Source organism: Rana temporaria, chromosome 3 (assembly GCF_905171775.1).
Source record: "Rana temporaria chromosome 3, aRanTem1.1, whole genome shotgun sequence".
Taxonomy (NCBI): domain Eukaryota; kingdom Metazoa; phylum Chordata; class Amphibia; order Anura; family Ranidae; genus Rana; species Rana temporaria.
Window position 1 is genome coordinate 357,668,381 of NC_053491.1, and position 6,000 is coordinate 357,674,380.

Consider the following 6,000-nt stretch of genomic DNA (forward strand, 5'->3'; position numbering starts at 1 on the left):
GTTTCTAACTGTAGGGGGGTGTGGCTGTAGGTGTGATGTCATCGATTGTGTGTCCCTATATTAGGGAACACACGATCGATGTCAGCGCCACAGTGAAGAACGGGGAAGCTGTGTTTACATACAGCTCTCCCGTTCTTCAGCTCCAGCGGCGATCGGGTCCGCAAGTACCGTGGCCACGGAGCTTCGGACCGGGTCGCGGGAGATTAAAGGGCCACGTACATGTACGTGGATGTGCCCAGCCGTGCCATTCTGCCAACGTATATCGGCGTGAAGGGGTCCTTAAGTGGTTAAACACCAAATCACAAATGTATTATATTGCAGCTTACCAATCATTAGATGTAGTGGCTGTATTAATTTGTTTTCTTTTTTTTAGTCTTTTTTCCCTTCTCTTTACACCTTGTGATCTGGCCAGTAACACACCTTCTGTATTAGAGCCCATTCACACTAGAAACGGCATTTGAACGCTGTGCGGTTCCGGTGCGCTTCGCATGTAGTTCTGTGCACTATTCATTTTGAATGGGCTGAAATCGTATATCACTTTTAAAAGTAGTGCATGCATGAAAACGCACTTTTTTACCATGCGATCCAGTGCGGACAAACGCACTGCATTTGTGTCCTGCGTTTGGGGCAGTGGCGGCTGGTGCTCAAATTTTTTTTTTGGGGGGGGGGGGGCACAAACAAACAAAAAAACAACAAAACAATTGCAGCCTCACTGTGCCCATCAAACGTAGCTACTGTGCCCATCAATTGCCGCCACTGTGCCCATAAAATGCAGCCACTGTGCCCATCAAAAGCAGCCACTGTGCCCATCAATTGTCGCTACTGTGCCATCAAATGCAGCCATTGTGCCCATCAATTGTTTCTACTGTGCCCATCAATTGTCGCCACTGTGCCATGCTATCAATTGTCACCACTGTGCCATCAATTGTCGCCACTGTGCCAATCAAAAGCAGCCACTGTGCCCATCAATTGTCACCACTGTGCCATCAAATGCAGCCACTGTGCCCATCGATTGTTGCTACTGTGCCCATCAATTGTCGCCACTGTGCCATGCCATCAATTGTCACCACTGTGCCATCAATTGTCGCCACTGTGCCATGCCATCAATTGTCGCCACTGTGCCATGCCATCAATTGTCGCCAATGTGCCATGCCATCAAATGCAGCCACTGTGCCATCATCTATCGCCACTGTGCCCATCAATTGTCACCACTGTGCCATGCCAAATGCAGCCACTGTGTCATCAAACGCAGCCACTGTGCCATGCCATCAAAAGCAGACACTGTGTCATCAATTGTCACCACTGTGCCCATCAATTGTCACCACTGTGCCATGCCAAACGCAGCCACTGTGCCATCAATTGTCGCCACTGTGCCCATCAATTGTTGCCACTGTGCCCATCAATTGTTGCCACTGTGCCCATCAATTGTCGCCACTGTGCCATGCCATCAAATGCAGCCACTGTGCCATCAATTATCGCCACTGTGCCCATCAATTGTCACCACTGTGCCATGCCAAACGCATCCACTGTGTCATCAAACGCAGCCACTGTGCTATGCCATCAAAAGCAGCCACTGTGCCATCAATTGTTACCACTGTGCCATCAATTGTCGCCACTGTACCATCAATTGTCACCACTGTGCCCATCAATTGTCACCACTGTGCCATGCCAAACGCAGCCACTGTGCCATCAATTGTCGCCACTGTGCCCATCAATTGTCGCCACTGTGCCAATGAATTGTCGCCACTGTGCCCTGTAAAATGCTGCCAGATTGCCCCCCCCCCCCGCCCGGCACTCACCTTTCTGGGATCAGCCATCCTCCTTCCACTGTCCCTCGATGTTGGGTTGGCATCGTCCACTTTGCACTGACCCCCCCCCCCCAACAGATTGCACAGGCAATGTGATTAGAATGTGGTGCAGGAAGCCACTTTCCCACACTGCATTCTAGTGTAAACGGACCCTTAAAGGGGTTGTAAACCCTTGTATTTATTTAATTTTTTTTAAAGTAACAAACATGTCATACTTGCCTCCACTGTACAGTTGGTTTTGCAGTGGCCCCGATCCTCCTCTTCTGGGGTCCATTAGCAGTGCTGGTGGCTCCCCCCCGCATTTAGTGTCCAGGCTGAAGAAGCGCTCTCCTTGGTGGACACCCATGCGAGTGCGCTCCCTAGTCCTACATCTGTGTCCATTCACACAGAATGCAGGACTCAGCCCTGCCCCCCCCCCCCCGGCTGAGCTGCTATCAATCAATCAATCTATGGTGTGCTTGTTCCCTGGATGGAGGATGACAGCGTTCGGGTAAGTAAAACAGGGGGGGGGGAGGGGGGGCTGCAGCACTACAGAAGGTTTTTCACCCTAATCCATAGAATGCATTAAAGGACTTGTATAGTTTTTTTTTTGTTCTTTTAAACAGCAGACATGTTATACTTACACAGAGTCGATCCGCCCTATACGCTTGCTACGCAAGCTGCGTAGGGCCCTGCAAAATACTCGAGGACCCCAATTTTTCACCGCCGCCACTAAAGGTCCGCGGCCATTCTTGAAGACCGCCGACGCCGCCGCTAGAGGTCCGTGGCCGGGCAACAATGTCTCCGCCGACCGCCATTTTCTTGAAGACCAAATAAGAGGAGACCGGGTGGCTGCCAATAGGAATTGAGCTGCGGCACCGCACACCTCCCGCCCCGCTGCCGTCTGTCTGTGAAATGATGTGGGAAGGGGCAAGGGTGGGCGGCGCCACAGCTCAATACCTTTTGGCAGCTACCCGCCTGGCTCCTCCACTGTCCACTCTGTACTGTAATGGCGGCGGAGAGAGTCTCTGCTGCTGGGGGATCATACCTGATGTAAGGAGGGACTCCACTGGGAATGCCTGGTGTAAGGGGGGACTCCACTGGGAATGCCTGGCGTAAGGGGCGACTCTGCTGGGAATGCCTGGTGTAAGGGAGGACTCCACTGGGAATGCCTGATGTAAGGGGGGACACCTCTGAGAATACCTGGTGTAAGGAGGGACTCCGCTGGGAATACTTGATGTAAGGAGGGACTCCGCTGGGAATCCCTGGTGTAAGGGGGGACTCCGCTGGGAATGCCGGATGTAAGGGGGGACTCCGTTGGGAATGCCTGGTGTAAGGGGGGACTCCGTTGGGAATGCCTGGTGTGAGGGGGGACTCCGCTGGGAATGCCTGGTGTAAGGGGGGTCTCCGCTGGGAATGCCTGGTGTAAGGGGGGACTCCACTGGGATTGCCTGGTGTAAGGGGGCGCCGCTGGGAATACCTGACGTAAGGAGGGGCTCTGCTGGGGACACTTGATGTAAGGAAGGGCTCCGCTGGGAGAGCCTGATGTAAGGAGGGGCTCCGCTGGGAGAGCCTGATGTAAGGAGGGGCTCCGCTGGGAATTCCTGATGTAAGGAGGGGCTCTGCTGGGGACACCTGATGCAAGGAGGGGCTCTGCTGGGGACACCTGATGCAAGGAGGGGCTCTGCTGGGGACACCTGATGTAAGGAGGGGCTCCGCTAGGGACACCTCATGTAAGGAGGAGCTCCGCTGAGGACACCTCATGTAAGGAGGTGTTCTGCTGGGAATGCCTGATGTAAGGAGGGACTCAGGGCTTCCACTGATTCTGCATTATGGTGAGTTAAATAATTTCATTCTATATTACAATGTAATAATAGAAATAATGCACTTCAATCATCCTGACACCATAACAACCATGGTGCCGGGATGATTGAAGCACTAACCAGATATTTGGAGTATCTTTATCTGCTGATTTGTTAAACTTTATTGAATACACATTTCTATTGTGGTGTAGGATCTGGGCCTGCTGTCCCTCCATCCCTCTTTCTTTCTCTCTTTCTTTCTTTCTTTCTTTCTTTCTTTCTTTCTTTCTTTCTTTCTTTCTTTCTTTCTTTCTTTCTTTCTTTCTTTCTTTCTCTCTTTTTCTCGTTCTCTCTTCCTCTCTTACTTTCTCTCCTTCTTTCTCTCCCTCTTTCTTTCTTTCTCTCCCTCTTTCTCACCCTCTTTCTTTTTCTCTTTCTCTCCCTCTTTCTTTCTTTCTCTCCCTCTTTCTTTCTTTCTCTCCCCCTTTCTCTCCCTCTTTCTCATCCTCTTTCTTTCTCTCTTTCTCTCCCTCTTTCTCACCCTCTTTCTTTCTCTCTTTCTCTCCCTCTTTCTTTCTTTCTTTCTTTCTCCCTCCATCCCTCATTCATCTCAGACTCTAACCACACCCCACCTGAGCCTCGCCCACATAAGCCACGCCCACTATTTAGCGTGAACCACGCTCATTTTGGCCACCGTAAAGGGCCCCTTAGCAGAATTTTGATTAGGACCCCAGGGAAGGGGTTAACACTAGGGGGCGCTGAAGGGGTTAATATGTCCCCAAGTGTGTGATTCTAACTGTAGGGGGAGGGGACACACAAGGGGAGGAGACCAATGTGTGTTCCTCTGTACTGAGAGAACACATCGATCTCCTCACCTGACACACACAGATCCACGGTCCAGCCGTGATTGCGAGCAATCGTGGGTGCCCGGCAGACATCGCGCCCCCTGGCACGCGCACCAGGTCCCGGGCGATGCCGCACGCGTGTGCCGCCAGTGGCGCGCGTTCCCCCTAGACAGCCGGGAAGCCCAGGACGTCATATGACGTCCACCCAGGATGGGAGATCCCATCTGTGGACGTCATTTGACAGTGGGCGGTAGGGAAGTGGTTAATAAGTACCATTTTTATACAAGAAAAATCAGAAAAAGACAGGGCATGATCAAAAACAATAAACAACAACAAAAAAGCATTTGTCGTACGAGACTTTTCATACGTATTTTTTCGTTCATCGGTTCCGATTTTCTGTGAAACAACGAGGAAAATCGGACGATTGTCCGTGTGATTTTCTTATAGTGTGTACCCTACATTAGGCTGCATTCAGGCTGACTGCAATTTCAAAGGCTGGTGGGTTTTTCTTTTGGGGGGTGGCAAATAAATACCACCCTTCCGAGTAAATTAAAACGAAAAACAAATTAAAACGAAAACAAACACATTTTTCGGCAGTGTACAGGTCTATTGGTGATTTGGTCCCGCGATTTGTCATTCACACATCGGCACTTTGAAATCGTGGGCAGATACAAAACGCTGAAATGTGAATGCTGTCTTAGAGTGCCTCCACTCTGGATGAAGGAGCACAGGGGGCACCTTTGGACAACAGCACTGGTAGCTAATGGGGGAGAGGAGTGTTACATGTACTAGCAGGTTTGAATACACTAACAAATTGAAGCTTTCTCCCTATTCTTTTATTCTGTTTCCCCACTTGCTGACCACCCTAAAACCGTTTTACTACTACAGGGCGGCCGTGCTGCGCAGGATCACGTATATTGGTTATTGATTGAACTAGATGGACTTGTGTCTTTTTTTCAACCTAACTATGTAACTATATATATATACATGATCCTGCACTTGAGTCTACAGTACACAGCGGGAGCCAATCAGCGGATCCCACAGACTCGATGTCCGCCGGCACCTGCTGATTGTAGCGTCAAAATAGCACTGCATTTGGGGTGCCATTAAGAAATAATGGCATTGCAAACACGTTCTTAATTTTTCCATGAATCTGGAATCACAGCAATTCTACCCACGATCCAAAACACTCAAGTGTGAATGGAGCCTAAGGCCTCTTCCACACGAGGTGGACTCCGTCGCTACGGAGGGACGGGACAAGGGGTGGGCAGGAGGGTCGGCTGCCCTGGGCACTGTGGTATCATGTGAGATGGGGGGGGGGGCACCACAAAGAGATTGGAGGGGGGATTTGTTTTGGGTGGGGTGTGGCAGGAAGTAAGACTTTTTCTAGGAGGGGAGATTTTCGGAGGTGTGCTGGGAGTAGTGATTTGGGGGGATTTGTGTTGGGATGGAAGATGGGTGAATGGGATTTGTGCTAGAAAAGGTAATATGGTGGGAGAGGGATTAAGATCAGTGCTAAGAATTTTTTTGGGGGTGAAGATTAATGCTAGTAGGGACGATTGGGGG